Source organism: Peromyscus leucopus, chromosome 8b (assembly GCF_004664715.2).
Source record: "Peromyscus leucopus breed LL Stock chromosome 8b, UCI_PerLeu_2.1, whole genome shotgun sequence".
NCBI classification, from domain to species: Eukaryota; Metazoa; Chordata; class Mammalia; order Rodentia; family Cricetidae; genus Peromyscus; species Peromyscus leucopus.
The window spans coordinates 70,454,581-70,477,248 of record NC_051086.1 but is presented as its reverse complement, the minus strand read 5'-3'; the positions used below and the strand labels follow the sequence as shown (position 1 = coordinate 70,477,248).

The window sequence follows — 22,668 nt, the reverse complement described above, 5'->3', positions numbered from 1 at the left end:
GGGCAACTTACCCAGAAGTTCTCAGGACAGGTGACCTGAAATGTGCAGTGAAAAGAAATAACAAGAGTGACCCTACTCAACAAGGTGGCAGTTGGTCCAGAAGGATTCTCCTTTAGTGGTCCAGTTTATAGTGCATCTCTCTAACCTGTAATCTCCCTTTGCTCTAAATGAAGTTATCTTGGAGGGCTGAAAGGGTGCTGAATGGCTAAGAGTACTTGCTGTTCTTCCAGAGGATCAGGGTTCCACTCCCTGCGTCCACATCAGGTGGCTCACAACTGCCTGTAGCTCCAACTACAGGGAATTGAACACAATCTTTTGACCTCCGTAAGTACAACACGCACGTGGTACATATGCACACAGATACACACATTAACAAAATAGTTTATGGGACGCTTCAGCGTCAGCCTTGTGGACAAATGATTTGTCTGCAGAAGGCATCGATTCTACACAATCATGGAGTTCTCTGTCTGACTTGGACAGCTGGCTAAGACCCATCAGTCCCCTCCTATGCAACTTTTTGAATTGCTACTCTAACTATTATATCATTTTCCTTAATATTTTGTTCAGTATCTCTGCAGATTAAGTGTACTGGATTAACAAACAAAACAACAAAAATAAGGAAGAAAGAAAACCAAGTAAAGTTAGTTCTCCAACCCCCTCCCCATTTCTCTTTCTAACTTTGTAAAACAATCAACAAAAACAAAGGGGAAGTAGAGAACTGACCCCCACAAGTTGTCCTTTCCTGACTTCCACATGTACACAAAGACACACGCACAGCAAAATAAATATATTTTAAAAACCGACCTTGAGGCCGGGCGATGGTGGCGCATGCCTTTAATCCCAGCACTCGGGAGGCAGAGCCAGGGGGATCTCTGTGAGTTTGAGGCCAGTCTGATCTACATACTGAGTTCTGGGACAGCCAGGCTACATAACAGAGACTCTATCTCCAAAAACAAAATAAACCAACTAATATTAATAAATATAAAAAGAGAAAACAAAAACAAAAAGCCAAAAAAGTAACTTTGTTCACAGCAATAGTAGCACTTACGTGGCCAAAGTTGGGAACACAGGATTGATAATCTAAGCTAATGGAAAAGAATGATCAGACTTTGGGAATGAACAGACTCAGCTTGGCATCACAGAGGAGTAAAACTTCCCGAAACAGCCAGGCTGATAATGTGCCTGTGAGACCAGGAACTTTTATTGCCACAGTTCTTTTTCCCTCCCCTGGAGCTGAGGACCGAACCCAGGGCCTTGCACTTGCTAGGCAAGCGCTCTGCCAGTGAGCTAAATCCCCAACCCTCTTTTTTTTTTTTTTTTTTAAACCGGGTCTTTTGCCTCTGAGTACATCTGTCGCTGTCTTTCTAAACACTGCTTCATCTCTGTTGTTGTCCTCGGGATAAACATCTGTCTATTCTCAACTGCCCATTGGCCGGCGCTTATTCCCTCTCAATAGGCTCTCCGAATAAGACCTGGTCAAGCAGGAAATGGCGCTCAAGATGGGCACTGACTAAATGTGTGCTGAGGGCCAGTGAAGGTGTTTGGGTTTAGAGAGAAAGAGAGCAGGTTCTAGCACTTAAGTCCCCCGTCCCCGCCCCCCTCCACACACACACAGACACACAGACACACACACAGACACACACTTCTTTGTCTCAGTTCTCCTTTCTTTCCTGTCAACTCACAGAGCTTGGCTCCTTTGCTTGGGAGGATGCATGATCTGGCTTAATCATTTTTTTTTTTTTTTTTTTTTTTTGCTGGAGGGCTGATCCTATTGTTTTCGAGCCCCGTGGTTCTGTTGCCTCTTCCAATCACCTGCAATCACACAGCAGGCCTGCAGGGGTCCTCAGAGCACCCCACACCAGGCAGGCTTCTTTAGCTAATGTTATCTTTTATTCAAACAGAAAACAGTAGCCTCCAATCTTGTTACATAACATACCAGTATCCTAGGGTGCACAGAATCTACTGTTAGGGAGTAGGGGACCTGTAGATACAAATATACTCACTAACACAAGATTGCAGAAATGTAACAAGTTTGATTTTTCTGGCTTCTTATTTGAAACTTTAGAGATGGAAGGACTTCATTCAGGAACCACCTTAGTTCAGCCCTCCTTCTATATGCTTGCAGTAATAGGAATTGAATCCAGAGCCCCAAGCACACTAGGCAAGGTCTCTACTGTGAGCTCATCTCCAGTCCCCAGCCCTTCCTTATTTTAGGCTTGTGGGAACTAAGGCCTAAGGCCACAAAGGAACTTACCCAGGAGGCAGCCCTGGGCTGGTAATCGAATCTAAAGAATTTAATATATATTCTCTTGTTTTATTTTGCTTTTGTTTTTGAGACAGGGTTTCTGTATAGCTTTGGAGTCTGTCCTGGAACTCGATCTGTAGACCAGGCTGGCCTTGAACTCAAAGAGATCTCTGCCTCACGAGTGCTGGGATTAAAGGCATGCCCACGACTGCCTGGCCAATGTATATTCTTAAAGATTAAACCTTAAACCTTTCAAGTTTGTGATTAATTAGCTGAAGGCTTTTTGCCCTCAGGATTTAGACTCTCAAAGTTGTCGATTGTAAACCATGACATCGCCCTTCCACTGAAACTGATATCTACTATAGAATATGAGGCGGTTTTTACTAATTGAATCCATACCTAACCATGTGATGTACATTAACTGAAGACAACTTGGTTGATTGCATGTACATTAAAAACAGCTGGGTGGAGTTATAGGCGACATTTTGAGTCACCTGGGGATCTACACAAACACCACACTGGGTTTATGTGTAAATTACTGAGTAGGAGGCAGAAGTTACCTGGACCTTCTGCAGCACCTCACATCCAGAAACGTATTTTTTTTCTTTTTGGTTTTTCGAGACAGGGTTTCTCTGTGTAGCTTTGTGCCTTTCCTGGAACTCACTTGGTAGCCCAGGCTGGCTTCGAACTCACAGAGATCCACCTGCCTCTGTCTCCTAATTGCTGGGATTAAAGCCGTGCACCACCACCGCCCGGCTTCTTTTCTTTTCTTTACATAACCTAGGCTGGCTTGGAATTGGCTATGCAGTTGAGGATGACCTTGAACTTCTGATCCTTCTTCTGACTCCACTTCCCAAGCCCTTGAGTTATAAGGCATGAACCACCCTGCCCAACTACCATGCGTTTTCTTTTTATTTTCTCCTTTCTAAACTGTCAATGGAAACATGTTTTTGCCCCCACGCCATGCAGAACCCCAGTGGTTCAGTGAGAAGGCTGGACTTGCTCTGTCCTCTGGCAGGAATTCTTTATCAAATTGACCTGCTTTCCTGCTGGAAGACTCTGCTCCACTCCACCCACCTGGTACCTCCCTGGATTTCCCGACTGTCATGCGTTTATTTTTTAACCTTCTCTTCCTTGAAAAGCACCACCCCACTGACCCAGAATGCCGGCTCCTCCTCCTCTTCGGTCATGTTGACCATTCCTTGTCTACTTGCTGGGGTTAAGCGACCTCATTAACTTCTGAAGACCCTGGAAAACCATCAACAGGGCACCCTAATTCCTCTTAAAGTCCTTCATGCATGCTCCCCCCCCCCCCCATTGAGGACTGAACCCAGGGCCTCTCACCCACCAGGCAACCCTTTTCTAGTTTTAACTGGTTGAAGTTACTATCAGGGGAGAGAGAAGAGAGAATTGTCTCTGCTTCTGAGCAGGGCATGGGTGGGCCTGGCGAGACTGGTACTTTCTTATTAAATCCACCTGCCTTGAAGTCTGAGGGCCGCTTCTGGTAACTTAGGCTCCGGGTCAGGAGTTACAAGCCAAGGGAGGAATTCCTCTCTAGATTCTCCCAGCAGAAGCACTATAAATCCCACTTCCCAACATAGCCCCGGGTCCTGGGAATCCCAGTAAACCCAAACAAACAGCCTCCTATCTCAGCGCGCTCACCCATCCCAATCATCCCTCCTCCCAGCCCCGCCCGCTAGCTGCCCGGACTGGCGGGACCCGGACCTCGCCACACTCCTCGCACGCGCGCCCCGCCAGGGCGGAGGGCGGGTGGGGGTGGGGGGGCGGGAGGCAGGGGAAGCAGGGGCGGAGTTCCGTCCTCCGTTGATTGGCTCCTCGCTGATGGGCTGCGGCCGTGCCGGACCAACCAGTGGCGTGTTGCTATGTGCTGAGCCGATGGGATAGGCGCGGGGGCGCGTCTGTCACCCGGCAAGCCCCCGGCCCGGACTCCGGAGGGATGCGGAGCGGCAGTGGCGGCGGCGGTAGCGGAGACTGTGGCTTTAAGAGCGCGCAGGGAGCGCTAGAGTCAGCCGTGCAGTCCTTCGTCGCCAAGCACTCCGGAGCGGCCGAGCCTGGCGCTGGCGGGACCGGGCAGCCTGCCGCCAGGTAAAGGGATCGCTGGCCGGTCGCGCGTGGGCGTGGGGCGCTGTCCGCGCGGGTTCGGGCTGTGTGCCCTGCAGGCGGTCCGGCTCCCGTACTGCCCGCAGTCCAGCTCGGCTGGGGCGATGCTGGCGAGGTCCCGCGGGGGCTCCTCGAGGGTTCCCGGGGCGCCAGGGGCGGGGAGCAGGCTGCCGCGGCCACGTGACCGGTTTGTTTACAAACACTGGCGCGCGCTCCGAGTTCGGGGCTCGGGGACGACGGCGAGCTGATGGGCGCTGGTGGGGACCCGCAGATGTGGGCGCTGCCGCTTCCCTTGTGTGGCGTGGTGCCCCCGCGGGTGGCACACGGTGACACCGGGCCGAGTGGTCTGTGTCTCCACCGAGACACTTGGGTCTGGGGCACACCGCCCTCAAAAGTCCCCAGAGTGCTCCGCCAGCCCCAGGCCGAGGGAACCGCAGCGAGTTCCTGCCTGGACGCTTCCCGGCGCCTCCCCAGCGGCCTTGCCAAGGGGTGGGCGCGAACTCTGCTGCCAGACCCGCTGCGGGGGCCTCTGCGGAGGGTCCCTCCCCGGAGCTGGCTCCCGTCTCTCCTTGCTTCAAGTTTCACCTACCTGGTTACTGACTCCCTTCGGGTGATTTTCCTGAAACAGTGGGGGCATTACTCGCGTCTCGCGGCTGGCATTTAGGAGGGGGAACACGCCTGTTCCTTTGGACCCCTTGTGCAAAGAACTGCCTGCCACCTCTGACTTCACTTTTACCCACCGCTTTTTAGCAAGCTGAGTGGACATCCTCCGGTTTACCCAGCCTTCCGCAGCCCGACCTCTGGAAGTGGCAAATGGGTCTGCCCAGGAGCTCTGCCGGGGCTTTGTTTTTTGGCCTCCTGGTTGGTTTGTTGTTGCCACGTTGGAGTGTCTTAGAGCTACTGACTTGGAGAGTCCAGGGCTAACAAGGGCCCTCGCTACCAGTCTTTTGTCCTCTTCGTTATCGCAGGGTGGGCTGTGTCCAGAGCACTGGGCAAGACTAGGGATGGTTGCTTTTCTGTACCTCATTTACAGAAACATTAGAGGCACAAGGGAATTACAGCAAATCTCATACGTGTAGCTTTGCGATAGTCTGGTTTGGGGGTTCACAGAATCTGATCGGTAAGATGGGGCTCACACTTCCCAAATCCCTTTTGCCGCACACTGCCATAGGCTTTATCTGAATTCAGCCTTCCTGTCTTCCGCTTTCTTAGCATTTAGTACAGATACAGTCTTACTTTCGAGGAAGTTTATAAATAATTTTTAAAAATCCTGTCGTTTACAAAATAATGGCTTTATTATGACTTTTTCATGCACATGTATCATTGTGCCCGGTTCTTACTCGACTATGACTGTCCGCCCCATTTTTGTCCTGAGCTGTGATATGAGTGGCTGTGAGCTCTTTACACTGATAACAAGGCCAGCCTGAGGAGAGCTGGGTAAACTTCCCTTTGGCACTATGATTTGCTCCCTATTTCATGACAGGGTCAAATGGGGTGGAGTGGGGGGCCTGGGCTCATGCCCTGCCTCAGTTGGACTCTGCCTTAGCAGTTTAGAATTCAGTAACACCTTGTTTTGGATCTCTCTGCTTGAATTGAGGTAGGGGTGCAAAATGAGAAATAACATACATAAGAATACAGTTTTCCTAGCTAGGAGTAGTGGTATATGACCAACCCCAGAACTCTTGAAGTTAGAGGCAGGGGGATCACTGCAAGTTTGAGGCCAGCCTGGTCTGTGTAAAGAGATTCCAGGTGGAGGTTGGAGAGAGCTCAATGGTTAAGAGCATGGGCTGCTCTTCCAGAGGACCTGGGTTCAATTCTCCCAGCACCCACATGGCAGCTCACAACTGTATATAACTCTAGTTCCAGGGGATCCAACATCCTCACACAGATGTACATGCAGGCAAAACACCAATGCACATAAAAATTAAAATAAATAAACCACACACACACAATATACTTGTGTGGACTTAATCGGTAGAACATGGGACTCTTAATCCCAGGGTCATGGGTTTGAGCCCCACGTTGGGTGCCAATAAAGAAAAAAAAGGGGCTAGACAGGACTATGTAGGGAGACATTTTTGTTGTTTTTTGAAACAGGGTTTCTCTGTGGGTAGCCCTAGCTGTCCTGGAACTCGCTCTGTAGGCCATGCTGGCCTTGAACTCACAGAGAATGTGAGACACTCTTGTCTAAGAAAATAAACAAAAACCTTTCAGCTCTTTAGAACTATGATTTTCAAGCTTTTGTGGGATCCCCAGTAAGGAATATATTATAACAGTGTGCACTGGCCTGCCTGCCACTGAAAGAAGTTCTGGGAAGCAGTAACTATTACCCGCAATACCTGCAGTGTTCTGTTTTTCCTCCTTCATTAGAAAAAAAAAAATCAGCTGGTGGTCATGACTCATTAATTTGATTTCCTAACCAAATGGGTCATGACCTTCAGTTTGAGAAACATTGGTTTAGGGCGGAGGTCCTCAAGCCTGACTGCGTGATAGCAGAGCAGTGTTTAGAAATACAGTGGTTAAAAGAAATATATATGTGTTTTACATATACATTAACCATATATGTGCATATGTACAGTGTGTTAATTACTCCAGAGGTAATTACTTTCACTCTGTCTCATTTTGAGACAGGGTCTCATACTCCAGCCCAGGCTGGCCTGGAACACACTGTGTAGCTCCAGGCTGGCTTTGAACTTTTCTACAATACTCCAGCCTCAGCCTCCATAGTGTAGAGATTGCAGGCCTTAGGCACCACACACCTGTTTAGAGCGGCTAGTTGGGGCTGCAACTTGTGTAGTCACCGGGACACCCGTAGATGACGGTGCAGGTAGCTGGTTAGAAGCACGGGTCTACTGGGGAGTTGATGGCAGTGAACACGGAGCACGGATGTGAAGTGTCAAGGTAGGTAGCTGCCCCCACACTTTCAGATCCCTCAGCTGCTAGCCGGTCCCCCTTTGGGGCCTGGCATGGTGGTGGACACCTTTGGTCCCACCCCTCAGGAGGCAGAGGCAGTCAGATCTCGTCGTGCCTTATAACAGGTGGGGTGACAGAGTGGGAGTCTATCTCAGAAGCTTAGGCAAAGAGGCAGCCCTTGCACCCGGCTTCACTCCAGCTCATGTGAGGCTGCTGCTGCTCACTGTGCTGTAGCCCTGGATGCTTCTGAGTGCGTGGGGGGTTGGAGATGTGAGCAGTGCTGACGAGCTGCTGTGCTGTTCACAGATTATGTGCGTTTTCATTGTCATAATGATGTTAATGGTTCTGAGGCAGTCACTGTGCCTAGGGGATTAACAATTGGCCAGCAGAAGAAAGGATTGATTTTGTTTAATGTCTGGCTGGTATTCCAGACTGTGTAGCCTGAGGGAAAGGCAGGCTGTGACTTTATTTTGATTTGGGAGTTGGGGGCGGGAATCAAGGGGCTTGTCTATCATCTGATGTTAATAAGAGACTCAAGTTCCCACATCTCTTGCCTAGTCAGCTGGTTCTTTCCACTGCATGGGCACAGAGTGTGCAGGTGGGTCTTCTTAGTCATCCAGTTCCTGACGCTTTTACTTCTGCACAGATATATATACATAAACACACCGGTGGGGCTGCACATCCAATTTCCCCTCTCTTATTTTGTCCAAACAGGTTGGTGGAAGAGATGTCTTTGAATTAAAGCTGCAGTTGAGCCTTACAAAGGATACTTAATTATCCAAATTCAGATTCTACTATGGTCCTTCTTGGCAAAGAAGTGCCTTGTAGGAGAGCATTCACTGTGAGATTGTTTAAATTAACTTTAATAACGCTCCATTTGACCTAGCTGCTCACATTCAGTGTATCCAGTTTTGAGCACACAGAAAGAAAAAAAAAAAAAATGGAAGCAACCAGAGTGGCAAGGGACTTAGTCTTAGGAAAAGAGGGGAAGGGGTCGGAAAGGAGATCAGGCACTGTTCCCTTTGTGAACGATCTCAGCGTTTCTCTGGGTCTATCAACCAAACCGCTGGGTACTGTTGACAGGCACAAAGCATCATTTTGAATTCTAGCCCACAGTGACAGAGAGCTAGCCAGCACCCTCCTGCCTGCCTGCCTGCCTGCCTGCTAAAGGTATTTTGTTAGGGCTGACAAGTTTTGGGTGATGTTATCCAAAACAAAAGGTGCTGTCTGCTTGGGTCTGTAAAAGATTGATTGCATCTGCCTGATTTCCCCCGTGAGCTGTGGCGGGTTCTTCCTGGTGCACTTACTTCAGTATGGTGCAACTTCAATCTCTGCCCCCCCCCCCACCTTATCACCTGTCTTTCTGCTGCAACTACGTGGGCCTTTGTTAAGTTTCTGAAACACGCCATGCTGTTTTTGAGAGTCTCTTAATGGTGCTCACAGGCTGTCTTCAGGCTCGCTGTGTGCCCAGGCTAGCTTTGATCTTCTGGTCCTCTTGCCTCTACCGCATGGCTGCTGGGATTACAGGTGTACATCACCACGCCCAATTTAAGACCTCCCCTCCCTTCTGGGTCACAGCTTTATCTTTTTAAAGATTTATTTTACATGTATGAGCATTTTGTCTGCATGTATTTATGGTGCCAGATTAGAAGAGAGTATCAGGGCTCCCTAGAACTGGAGTTTTGATGGTTATGAACCACCATGTGGGTGCTGGGAACCAGACGGGAGTCTTTGACAGGAGCAGCAAGAGACATAATCTCTAATCCTGCTTGGTTTTGTTGGTTTGTTTGCTACTGTTACTTTCCTTTTTCGGATGAAAGCCAGCCCCTCCCAGACTAGCTACCAGCAGCTCCTCACCTCTTTGCCCACAGGCTTTTTTAACCCCTTAACTTTGTTTTGACAGTCTCTCTGGTATCTGAGGCTGGTCTTGAGATTTATTATGTCCGGCCTCTATCTCCCTAATGGTGGATTTAATTACAGGCTGAGTTCTGTGTCTTGCTGGTCTTTCAACGTCATGCATGCTAAGCAAGCAATCTATCAACAGCTACATCCCCAGCCCCCAACTTTATTATTATTTTGTAAACTCGGTTTACTGTCATCTGGAAATATATTGTCTACTTGTTTATTGGAATGGAGTATTGAGAGCATCCATTCCATTCTGCCTTCCTCACTGCTGACAATACTTGGCATTTAGCAGGCGCTAGATACATACCTGTTGGCTAAAAGCGTAAATGACCAAAGGAGCCAAGCTTTAGTCTCTAGAGTAGGAAGTCTTTTGTTTTTTTTTTCTTCCGCCTTTGGCTTTTTTGAGGCAGGTTTTTTTTTCTTTGTTGACTTGCTTGGCCTCCAACTTACAGAGATCCACCAGCCTTTGCTTCCCGAGTGCTGGGATTAAAGGTATGAAACAATTTTTTTTTTCCTCTCTCTGAGACAGAGTTTCTCTGTGTAACAGCCCTGGCTGTCCTGGAACTCGTTTTGTAGACCAGGCTGGCCTCAAACTCACGGAGAACATCCTGCCTCTGCCTCCCCAGCACTGGGATTAAAAGCGTGCGCCAGCACACCTGGCTATGAATCAATATTCTTAAGAGGATATGAGAATAAGAAAATTTTTTTCTTTCTTGGAATGAAGATAGTATTTTCACAATTTCTTCTGCAGCTTGCATTTTTCACAGTATTTTTTTTTTTTTATTCCTTTAGTCCATTTATAGGTTGCCAGTCTCTGAAAGCTCCATGGTCGCTTATTGTTAATGAACATCTCTTGGCCTTCCACTGACCTCACTCTGGGTCTCACTGTTGTTTTTTTTTCCGTGACATGCATTAGCATTTCTATCAGTAATCACACATTTTATTAATACCAGCAGGCCTTACAGTGGAGCTGAGGGCCTAGCTTTGGAATCAGAAAGAACCGATAATTAGCTCTGTGACCTTGGGCAATCTACAATTCTTTAAATCTTTGGTCCTTATTTGTAAAATGGGACTAATAATAGTTGCTATCACTCAGGATTTATGAGAGGATTAAGTGAGAGAATGCAGGGGAAACCAGGCCTAGAGCTTGGCACCTAGGAAGCACTCAGTGCCTGCTGTTAATAACAGCATTAATGGTATGAGGTGGATTCTCATTCCTAGCTGGCAGGAGTCCATTCCCAATCAATTGATTTGGCAGTGAGTGGTGGGCAACTACCAAGTCTTAATTTATATTAAGTAAACAAAGATCAGAAACACATTCACATCTGACAGAACTGGAATGGAAATTATTTTAGTGCTTTCTTTTTTTTTTTTTTTTTTTTTGGTATTTCAAGACAGGGTTTCTTTGTGTAGCTTTGCGCCTTTCCTGGAACTCACTCTGTAGACCAGGCTGGCCTCGAACTCACAGAGATCCACCTGCCTCTGCCTCCCGAGTGCTGGGATTAAAGGCATGCACCACCACCGCCCAGAATTTGTTTTAGAGATAAGGTCTCACTGTGTAGCACTGGCCTCAAGCTCACAGACATCCACCTGCCTCTGCCTCCTGAGTGCTGAGATGAAAGGTGTGTGCACCACCAGCCTGGCTGGAATGGAATTTAGAGATCATCGAATTTAATGCAGACTGTTGTCCAACTCTTTTTTTCTTTTGAATCTTAAGATGGGTCTCCCTGCAGCTCAGGCTGTTCCAGAGCTCACTAGCTCCAGCTGGCTGCTCTTACATTAGTTTCCTATTTAAGAGTTAGTGTCTTTGGAAGAAGTAATATTTGTGGAAGTTTTAGAAAAGGCATGCTGTTAACTAGGTGGTGGTGGGGGGCAGGAGTAAGTGGATCCCTGAGTTCCAGGACAGCCTGGTCTACAGAGTGAGTTCCAGGACAGCCAGGGCTACACAGAGAAACCCTGTCTTCAAACAAACAAACAAACACAAACAAACAAACATGCTGTCTACCTGTGCCCACTCTTGTTTTAGCCTTGATTAAACCAAGCTGGACTGACTGAAGCTGCCTTCTGAGGCCCTCTTTTCTCACCTTCTCCAGAATGCTTTCACCGAGTGTCCCTGCTTTAACTGGAAACCCCGGAGAAGGAGCTTTATATAACTCGATTCTGCAGTTCTTAGGATTTAGATTGAAGACAACTACAGCCTCCTGTGTCTCCTTTAAGGAGTTCGAGGGAGAAATTCTTTTAGAACATAGTGCTAGGAAAAGGTTTGGCCCTCTAAGGAACTGGTATGCTGGGTTTTGTTTGTTTGTTTTTGTTTTTGTTTTTTGAGAATTGGAAATTTACAACTGCTCATTTCTCTTTTTGCTTTGGCTGTCAGGAAGTACAGAGCCAAAACTGGGCTTGATTTAACTAACTCCATAGAGGCCTGCACCCTAATTTTTTCAGTGTTAACCTTATAATTTTTTTTTTTTTTCTGATTTCACATGAATGACTTGTAGCTTTAGATACAAACTAGATATATGCTGGATTGGGAATTGAATCTAGTTAGATGATTTTGTTTTAGAAACCTAAACACTGAGGCTTACATAGACAAAGAGGACTTGCTTAAGATACAGCTCTAACTAGGTAAAGCACAGCTCATGGGTGCCAGGGAGGTGGAGGCAGAAGCCCCGGAAACTTGGAATAGCTGGAACTACATGAAACAGGCTTCGACTGTTAGCATTGTGTATAAACTAGGCAAGGTGGTGCCCATCTGTAATTCCAGTGCCTGGGAAGTGGAAGCAGGTAGATCAGCAAGTTCAGGGTCAGCCTAGGATGTGAGAAAAACAAAAGCTCCAAGTACAGATCATACATTCTGTGTCTCAGGTTTGAGGTTCTTTCTATTCCTGCATATGTTAGAGGAGTACCCACTTTTCACCTGACCCTAAATTGCCAATCAATTTCAATCCTAAGCAAAACATGCTTCCTCCAAGATGGGTAAAGGAGCCTTTTCCATGCTGGTGCATCTCTCCAATGTGGTGCAATGTTGCTATTTGCATTTTGTTTTTTTTCAAGATAGTGTTTCTCTGTGTAGCTTTGGAGCCTGTCCAGGAACTCACTCTGTAGACCAGGCTGGTCTCGAACTCACAGAGATCCGCCTGCCTCTGCCTCCCGAGTGCCGGTATTAAAGGCATGCACCACCACTGCCCAGCTTGCTACCTGCATTTCTGCTGCATGGCTGCTCTGTCTCCCCAGCTACATAGGCCAGCCCTTCCTTGTGGTCTTGAGAATGGGGCATGTCCAGACAAGATTGCCAGCTCAGAAAGAAGCAGGCCTAGAGTTCTCTTGCATGTTTCTCACTGGGGGGAAAAAAGGTTGATGTGAAATGGAAAATGGGTACCGCTGGGCTCAGACAGGGTCTCTGGGTGAATGGTAGCTGAACTTTGTTCTGTCAAGTTGGCTTTATTTTGTTTTGGTTGATGGAAATTTAGTCCTGGGGGACACTGACCTTCCCAATCATTTGCAGCGTTTTGTTTTTCCAGTTCCTTTTGGGAATATAATAGCTGGGGTTGGGGAGCTTAAGATTGGCCACAACTGCCAGTGGCGAATAATTGGGACCAGCAGAAGAAATTCTGACTTGGGGCTAAAATGTCATTTTGTTTTTTTGTTTTGTTTCGTTTTCATGGGTAATAACCATCCCTCAGATAATAAGACCTTTGGGGGATAGAGATGAGTTAAGGCACAGATCTGCCCCCTACAAGCACGCTCTCCAACCAGTGATGAAGGCACATGTGTAAGTAACCAGGGTGCAAACCAGAAGGAGCTCAGTCGTTGTGGAGACAGGGAAAGCAGGGTGAGGCTTTGGAGGTGGGCCGGAATAAAGAGGGTCTAAGTTGGGGGCAGTGTATTCTCCAGGGTGCAGAGTGGAGAGGACAGGGCGCTGCTTGGCTGCCAGTGTTGTAGAAAGGACCAGCTTGGTGGGAGTGAGCTGTGACTTCCACTCTCCGTAGAAATGAATGCAGTGGAAGAGCTTGGAGCAGTGGCTCTCTGGCCCCATTTCAATGTCCTCAGTGGAAAACTTCTAGAGATACTTTCTCATTTTCTCATCCCCACCCCCACCTCGTGTGAACTCCCGAATCTCCTGCCTTCACCTCCAAAGGCTGGGATTTGAAGGTTTTTGCTTTCTTCAGGATTTGAGGAAAAGGTTATCCCCACGCTAACTAAAGCCTCAGACTGAAGATTCCATCAATAAGAACGGAAGCTAGATTAAGCTAGTGCCGAATCTCTCATCTTCTCTTCTGGTTCAGACTGTCCCTCGCCGTCCCCACCCCAGTCCCTTCCCTCCTGTTTTTCCTCAGTTTTGCAATTGTTATTTTATGTATGTGGATGTTTTGCCTCTGTGTGTGTGTGTGTGTGTGTGTCTGTCCATGTGTCCATCCTCTATGTGTGCACCTGGTGCCTGAAGAGGCCGGAAGAGGATGTTGGATCCCCTGAGACTGAAGTTAGAGATGGTTGTGAAGCTACCATGTGGGTGGGTGCTGGGAATTGAACCCTGGTCTTTGGAAGAGCAGCCAGTGCTCTTAACTGCTGAGCCATCTCTCCGTTCCTGCTATTTATTGTTGAAGTATTGAATCTGATAGTATTCCAGTGACATCTCAGATAGGCATTATATTATATATTATGGATAATGTGGTACATACCTATAATCCAAGCATTTGGAGGTCAGAAGATCGTTTCGATTCTGAACAGGCCAGCCTCAGCTATGTGATTGATTGTCTTGGTCACATGTACACACCCCACCTCAACAAAACCAGTAATTTGTGTGTGTGTGTATATATATAAATTTTATTTTTGTGGTGCTGGGAATTGAACCCAATGCCTTGTGCCTGGCAGGCAAGCATTCTGCCGCTGAGCTATGCTCCTCAGTCCAGGAAATAGACTCTGAAAGCTTTCCTTTGCATTTGGAGCACTCCACCACCCCTGTGTCTATATGATTCTCTATCCATACATCGCTGGCCCTATATTTTGTTTTTATATTTTGAGACAGCGTCTTAGCAGGCCTCTCAGACTGTCCTTGGCCACGCTGCCCTACTGCATAACATACAGATTCTTCCACTTAGCGTAAACTCTGGAGGACACAGGGACCAAGAATACATTTTCCCAGACCTCTTCCTGTTTGTCTGGGTAGAAAGGGTCCATCCCAGTACTAGGGAAGTAGGAGCAGAAGGTGCATGAAGTCAAGGCCAGCTTTAGTGACGTCACCAGTTTAAGCCCTCTGCTCAGGCTGGCCTTGACCTCTCAGCCTCTTGCCTCGGCCTCCCAAAAACTAGGGTTTCAGACGAGCACCCCCACCCCCACCCCAGCTGAACTTCCCAGGGCTGGACTTCAGGTCCAGCTTTTGGGACGCCCCATAAACTAGCTCTGCCGAAGCTTCTTAAATGGAAAGGCTGACTTGGCAAAGTGCGTGTAAATCTATCCTCCATGCACTAGGCCTGAAAGGAACAAGGCTTTATTTGTGAATAAGGTCTATGGGCTGCTCCCAGGTAGAGAAGCCCAGAAAGTCACCATGAGCCTTCCCTAGCAGGCGAGCGCGTCGTCGTCTTTTATGCATCCTTTCAATGCTGTCTCTCTCTCCCCTTTCTCACTCTCCATTTAAAAAAAATTTCAATTTCCAGATTTCAGTTGTTGAAAGCCAGGGAGCTCAGGCACAGACAGTCTGTATCTAGAACGTGGGATTTATGTGAACCGGGGATAAAAGCGGGAAAGCCAGAGGCGCTCTGACGGCTGAACAGCAGAAGTGTATTGGCAGGTCTGGGATGGATAGCTGGTAGTTAATTGGAGCCCCGGCTGTGCCCTGGAGACCCATCAGTGAGAGAAATCAAGGTCGTGGCGGCGCCCAAAGTCCAAAAGACATTCATTAATTCAGCAGAAAGTTGAGTTTGGGAGCACAGACACATCAACTAATCACTTCTGGAACGGCAAAGGTGGAGCTGGATGGACGGAGCGGATGAATTTTGAGGGGAGGGGACTAGACTGGAGTTTGAAGGCAAGGGGGGATTTCTGGGCGATGTGGGCTTGGAGAAGCCGTATTATTTCCTTTTGGGGAGTGGGTAAGTGGGGGGTCACCCTGGGTCTCCCTATTTAGCTAAGGCTGGCCTGGAACTCAGCTTGCCTTGGCTAGCCTCAAGTGTACATACAGCAGAATTCTTGTCTCCACCTCCCAAGTTCTGCAATTCCAGACAAGACCACTCCTAGCTCAAGTCTCTTATTTTCTAAAGCTGTGTTCTCAATAGAGCTTCTAAGTGGCTGTTTTTCATTATATAGTTCAAGTATAGCCCTGTCTAGGGGACAGAAGAATGGAATAGCTCTCTGGGTCACAGACCATAGACTGAATGTTATTTGTTTTGTTTTAGCCAGGATTGTCATCTGTGAGCATGATCAAATACAAAAGGCCGGCACTAAAGGGTGGCAGAATTGGCCTGGAGGAAAAAAGGGTGCATTGGGCCCTCTCCTGCATTCAGCAGAGGCAAAGTTGCGAGGTCCTATGCTTGGCCTGACCCCAGTCCAAGATCTAGAGTTTAGACTGTGGGTTTTGTTGGGCATCCTGGGAGAGGATGCCTAGGTTGGGAGTCTGAGAGCTTCTCTAGGGTCCAGAAGGCACATACAGCCTGGGTAGGGTCATGTGGGCAGCTCTCAAGGGATCTAGTGGGATATGAAGGCTCAGGAAGGTGGAACAGAGTACAGAGTATCACAAGAGCCAGGTCAAAAAACAGGTTCATGCAGCGTGGCTCATCCGGGCTATGACCTCACAGTGCTGAGTCTCAGATACCATCTGCCAGCCCTGGTGACTCGGCCCCTCAAGAGTTAATTGCCTTTGTGGGGTGTTAATGGTGAGTGCCATTAATGGAGGAATGCCCAGAATCAGGTATGAGACTTGAGCAAGTGTGTGAGAGTTACAGGAGGGCAGGTAAGCAGAGAACAAGGTTTAAACCACCAGTGTGGTCCCACGCGTCGCTCATCATCCCCGGTTAGCCAGTTTTCAGGGCTCCCTGGTGTGCTGAGTGTGGAGTCCTGTGAAGAAGCCACTGTGAAGGATGGGTCAGAAAACTGGACCTTTTCAGCCACTTCCTTGTCTTGGGGGATAAATTCTATCTCCGAGAAAGGTAGTCATTGTGTGCTGGGATGAGGGCCCCCAGCTCTGCTCAGGGTTTGGTTTGTGCTAGGTAGTAAGGGATGAGCAGCCATTTACGGGGCACAGGAGGAGGTAGATTAAAATACAGCAGGTCACTGGGATAATTTGAAAGAGCATAGTAACTAACTTGGTCTGTTAGACAGGTTGGGAGTGGAGTGTGGAGGCTTGGCTCAGGCTCGTGGATCCCCCCAGAGGGGTTTGGACTGTGCCCTGTAGTCTGGTAGGGAACTGGTACAGGTTTTGAAACATGAGAGAGATGTGCTCAAATTGTGTTTTAGAAAGAGAGTTCTAGAATGAGCTGGAGAAAGAAGCGCTAAGTCAGCGAGTCAGGAAGCAGGGGCAGTGGCCCATGGTGAAAGAAAGGGCGGGGCTTGTGAGGGGCTGCTGCTGAGGACTGCTGTGGATGATAGAGAGTTAGGCACCACTCGGGCTGGGGTGCAGCTCAGTGGTAGAGTGTCTGCCAGGCATGTCTGTGGCCCTGGGTTTGATCCCAGCTTTATATATAAAAAAATCTAGTCAATTAGCCAAACCATATAAAACAAACAAACAAACAAAAAAAAAAACCCAAAAAACAAAAAAACTAGAGTCAACTGATTAGGGGACCTGAACTGAACTATAAAAAGGAAAGGAGTTGCCTGCTTGGTCAGTGGGGTCTTTAAGGAGATGGAGTGGGACTGAGGCCCTAGTGGCCAAGCACATGCCTAACGGCCAAGGCTCTGGATTCAATCCTCAGCACCTACCCGGTGGTTCACGATCATCTGTAACTCCAGTTCTAGGGGGTCCAGTGTCCTCTGAGCTCTGCAGGCACCAGGCAGTCTCTGCACATACAAACACTCAATACATATAAACAAATCTAAACAAACGACTTACAAGGACTGGTGAGATGACTCTGTGGGTGTAAGCCTGGAGAACTGGGTTCGAGTCCCCTCTGAAAGTTGTCCTGATGCCCACCCAGGTGCCGTAGTAAGCATGTACAAACATACATACACACATCCATGTATACATATTCACACCATACGAAAGTTATACTTTGAAGATGCAGTACCTGCAGGGAGTTGAACGCAGGGCCTCATGGGTAGGTAAGTGCTTGTGGTAGTTTGAAAGAAAATGGTGCCCAGAGAGAGCAGCACTATTAGAACATGTGGCCTTGTTGGAGGAAGTGAGTCACCGTGGGGGCCGACTTTGAGGTCTCTTGATCAAGCTTCCCTCAGTGTGACTTTCAGTTGACTTCCTGTTGCCTGCAAGATGTAGCACTCTCAGCTCCAGCATCACATCTGCCAGCACACCACCATGCTCCCTGATGTGATGATAATAATGGACCAAACCTCTGAAACTGTAAGCGAGTCGCCCCGATAAAAATATTTTCCTTTATAAGAGTTGCCCTGGTCATGGTGGCTCTTCACAGCAATAGAGACCTAATTAGAGTGCTCTACCACTGATGTCGCCCATGATGTCCACTTTGGTCAGCTTAGTTTGACCTGTCTTCTTAGGAGTTTACTAGAAGTACCCTTTAGGAAGGGGCCAAAGGTGCAGAAGCAGCATGCACAAGCTGAGTGTGTGCAGAGGAGCAGGCATTCGAGGGAGGCGGCCAGGAGGACATCATGGAGGAAGCAAAGCCTAGGACTCTTTGTTTTCAAGATACAGGGGTCTTGCTACATAGCTCAGGCTGATGTTCTTACACTAGCAGTCCTCCTAGGTGCTACAGTTACAGGCATGCACCACCTTGCCCAACTCGGTCCATACAGCTTAGGGAGAGGAGCTGAATGCCTCACCAAGGCGGAACAGTGTGAGCAGTAAATAATAAATGACGTATTAGTGCTTGCACCTCGCTTCTTTCACCGAGGCCCATATTTTTGCTACTTAGTCTTGATTGTGATTAATAATGGTGACGCCTTGCCAGGAACTTCTGTAGCTCTCCATTCTTCTTGAGTCAGCATTAAGCATATGATCCTGCAAGACCATCGGCAGTCCATATTCTTGGCCTGCTCTGCCTTGACACCCCCCCCCCCCTGAACTGTAGTTCAGGTTTGTTGGGGGGATGCGCCAAGCAAAATGCAAGGTGGTCACATGATATAAACTCTTGCGATAGTCTTGTTTCTGAGACAGGGTCTCACTGTAGCCCAGGGTGGCCTAGAACTCATTGTGTAGGTTAGGCTAGCCCTGAACTATGGCAGTCAGTCTTCTTGCCTCAGTCTGAGTGTTGGCACTACAGGTATGAGCCACCATGCCTGTTTTTTTTTCTGGGGTTTTGTATATTAGATTTCCCATTGTCTTCCCTCAACAGGAAAATTCCAAAAATCTGTATACTCAATTCCAGGATGCTTTTATAAACCTTGCAGGTCGGAAACTTTGCAGGGGAAACTTTGCTTCCCCTGATTATGAGTTCAAAGCCTAATTTGCATTTGAACTCCAGTAGTATTTTAGCAGTTTTAAAAGCATTCATTTCAAGCTGGGCTTGACCTCCTTAAAATACATGTACACATGTGGTGTATATGCACTCATACATATTTTAAGATTGTATGTGTGTAAGTGTGCTGTAGCTAGAGTTTCCCTGCCTTGCCCACAGTCAGGACAAATCTTTGTCACCCGCCAGTCCCACAGCCGCTCAGACCCAACCAAGTAAACACAGAGACTTATATTGCTTACAAACTGTATGGCCGTGGCAGGCTTCTTGCTAACTGTTCTTATAGCTTAAATTAATCCATTTCCATAAGTCTATACTTTGCCACGTGGCTGGTGGCTTACTGGCGTCTTCACATGCTGCTGGTCATGGCGGCGGCTGCAGTGTCTCTCCACGTCAGCCTTCCACTTCCCAGAATTCTCCTCTCTCCTTGTCCCACCTACTTCCTGCCTGGCCACTGGCCAACCAGTGTTTTATTTATTGACCAATCAGAGCAATTTGACATACAGACCATCCCACAGCAGTGTGCATGTGTACACACCAAGTTATGTGGGTGCCCTTGAACACCAGAAGAGGTTTTTGGAATCCCTGGAGCTGGAGTTAGAGGCAGTTGAGGTCCTTCTTCTATGGGTTCTAGAAACACAGGTCCTTTGGAAGAGCAACAGGGCTCTTACTGAGCTGTTTCTCTGGCCTGACTCAGTCACTGTTCTATTGCTGGGAAGAGACACCTTGACCAAGGCAACTCTAATAAAAGGAAGCATTTAATTAGGGGCTTGCTTACAGTTTCAGAGGTTAGTCCATTATCATCATGATGGGCAGCATGGTGGCATGCAGGCATGGTGATGGAGAAGAAGGTGAGAGTTCTATATCCTGATCTACAAGCAGAGAGTTGCACCCTGGGCATGTCCTGAGCTTTTGGGACCTCAAGCAAGCCCACCCCCAGTGACACACTTCCTCCAACAAGGCCACACCTCCTAATCCTTCTCAAATAATGCCACTCCTTGGTGTCTTAAGCATTCAAATATAAGCCCATGGGAGCCATTCTTTTTCAAACTACCACAAAGCCCCAATTTTGCTATTTTGGAAAAAAAATAGATTTATTTTATGTGTATGAATGCTTTGCCAGTGTGTATGTCTGTGCACCATATGTATGCCTGGTGTGTGCCAGAGGTTACAAGGCATCAAATCCTCTGGACCAGGAGTTAGAGATGGTGTGAGTCACCATGTGGTTGCTGGGAATTGAACCCAGGTCCTCTGTAAGGGCACCAAGAGTTCTTCATCTCTCTAGTGCAGTTCTTGTTGTTTTTAATATATTTAAGAGCTAGATTCTGCATTTGAAGGAACACGGATTTCGTCTTCCCATCACCCTTCTTCCTCCTCTCCCTTTCCTTTAGAATTCTCCCCAAGGCAGGCGCAAGCCTTTAATCCTAGCACTTGGGAGGCAGAGGCAGGCCAGCCTGGTTGACAGCCAGAGCTAGACAGAGAAACCCTGTCTCAGAAAAACAACAAAAGAAAGAACTCTTCCTCCCTTCTCAGTTCCTCTTCTACTTTCATGGTCTGTATATATTTCCAAATTTAATTCTAGACTCCACATATGAGAGAAGTAACTTGTTTGTTTTTTTCATAACTTTACTACCTGCTCCTAATTTTGTAATGGATTCTAAATCTTAATGCATAATAAATATATTTTTGTTTTCTGTTGTGTTTTTGTTTCTGTTTTTTGAGACATGATCTTATTATGTAGACAAGGCTGTCCTGGAACTTCCCGCTCCTGCCCGAGTGCAGGGATTAAAGGCATGCACCACCATCATTGGCCCTGTATACACATAATGTAAGTTATCTTAAATCCATTGTGGACCTGGGATTTGAAAGGAAGCCATCAAATTTCAGCCAAGTGGCCCTAAGCGTCTTCAGAAACTTCGGAGATCTTTCCATTGTTTTCTATTTTGCAGTTGTATCTTCTTGATAACCAGCTGCGGCTGCTTCTGCCCAACACTTAGTATGCCGTGTGAGTTGGAGGGTGTTCAAGGGAACTGTTTCCTTTTCCACACAGATGTGCTAGCAGATGTGAGCTTCCACAGGTAAAATACTGTGCTAAGAGCCATGCCGCACATTGCTCTGCTAACGGATGTGGCAAGGGCACCATTCCGCAGCCGCTTCTGAATGGGCTTTCCAAGACCGGCATGGTGTGTGACCTTGCTGAATTGAAGGCCTTAAGAAAATGAAGGTTGGTGGATAGAAGATGCTTCACTGTAGGACAAGGTTCTATCTACTGAAACATTAAAACATGGAATTAGAGGGAGGGAGAGATGGCTCAGTGGTTAAGGACACTTGGTCTCTTCAGAAGACCCAGATTTGATTCCCAGCACCCACATGGTGACTCACAGCCAGCTGTAACTCCTGCCCAAGGGCTCTCACACCCTCTACTGGCCTCTGAGGGAGCTGCACACACATGTACCACAAAGACACATGCAGACAAAACACTCATGCATTAAACAAATTTTTTTGAGACAGGGTTTCTTTGTGTAGCTCTGGCAGTCATGATGGAACTGACTGTAGACCAGATTGGCCTCAAACTCAGAGATCCACCTGCCTCTGCCTCTCAGGTGTATACCACCATTGTCTGCAAAAAAAAAAAAAAAAAAAAATACGTTTCCCCTTCCCCCCACATTTTTTAAAAATCAAAATCAGGCTGGGAATGGCCATGCAAGCCTTTAATCCAAGCACTCAAATACAACAACAAAGTATTAAGTCAGGATTTTAAGGAGAAAAGGAGCTGGGGTGGCCCACTCCTTTAATCCCAGAGGCAGAAGCAGGTGGATCTCTGAGTTCAAGGCCAGCCTGGTCGGCAGTGGTTTCAGGACTACCAAGGCTAGACAGAGAGACCCTGTCTCAAAGAGATAAGGAGTCCCAGAGATCATATAAGATTGTCATGAGACAGATACTTGCTCAAGTCAAGTTGGAGATGAGTGTTGGCTTTGTTTCTGAAGGAACATGACTCCTTGCGGTCCAAGATGGGTTTTGTTACCTGTGGTCCAGGGCTATTAAGAGGTATCTGTAAAATGATAACAGATTTTTTTCCTGTTGAGAGATTTTTGTTTGTTTGGTTTTTTCATTTGTTTGTTTGGTTTTGAGATTTGAGGCAAGGACTCACTGTGTAGCTCTGGCTGGCCTGAACTTGCAGTATAGACCAACCTGACTCACACTTGGAGCAATCTTCCTGGAGTGCTGGAATTGTAGGCCTGCGCCATCACACTCAACTCATGACTTCTTTTGTTGTTGTTTTTGAGACAGGGTCTCACTGTGTAGCCCTGGCTGGCCTGGAACTCTGTATACAACCTCCTAACCACCATCAATCAGCCAGGGGCACAAGAACACTGGTACCTTTGGTCTTGGGAGTGGGAACAATAACTCCTGTGCCCTTTCCCCCTTGTTGGTAAGAATGATTGCAGCTAATCAGGGCAGTAGAGAACCCTGTGCCAGGTGCTGTTAGAATATTTCACCCTTTATCATTTGATTCATCTCCCCTGGGATGAGGGCACTGTTATCTGTCTTCAGGCATTCTGCCCAGTGTTAATGCAACTGGTGAGAAGCCAGACCGAATCCAAGTTTACCTGGCCTCCAGGGCCTATGTTTTTTTTTGCTAGGTAGCCCAAGCTTTCCTCAAACTCATGGCATCTTCCTGCCTCAGTTCCCAAATGCCAGCTTTACAGTACCACCACACGTACCAGAGTTGGCTGAAGTCTGAGTGGACAGGTGAGGGCTTGATGAAGGGACAGCATGAAGTTGGACCAGACTGTAGCAACAGTAGTGAAGCGTGAGTGTGATTGTGGTGTGTTGGAGCCACAGAAGGGTTTGCATTGTCCCATCCAAAGCGGCGTCATTTTACTTTCACTGACCACCAAGAGTGAGGGA

At 47.6% G+C, this 22,668-nt stretch overlaps 1 protein-coding gene and 1 non-coding gene across 2 annotated transcripts in view; both read left to right on the top strand.

Annotated features, from left to right (window-relative positions):
- Positions 1–384: 384 nt before the first annotated feature.
- Positions 385–514, top strand: LOC114699305. Its single transcript, XR_003735510.1, has one exon.
- A 3,636-nt stretch (positions 515–4,150) lies between these two features.
- Ypel2 (yippee like 2) overlaps positions 4,151–22,668 on the top strand; it is a 58,787-nt gene continuing 40,269 nt past the window's right edge. Inside the window, exon 1 of the mRNA XM_028878274.2 lies at positions 4,151–4,351. The gene's annotated coding sequence lies outside the window, so the exon portion shown is untranslated. The remainder of the gene's footprint in view (positions 4,352–22,668) is intronic.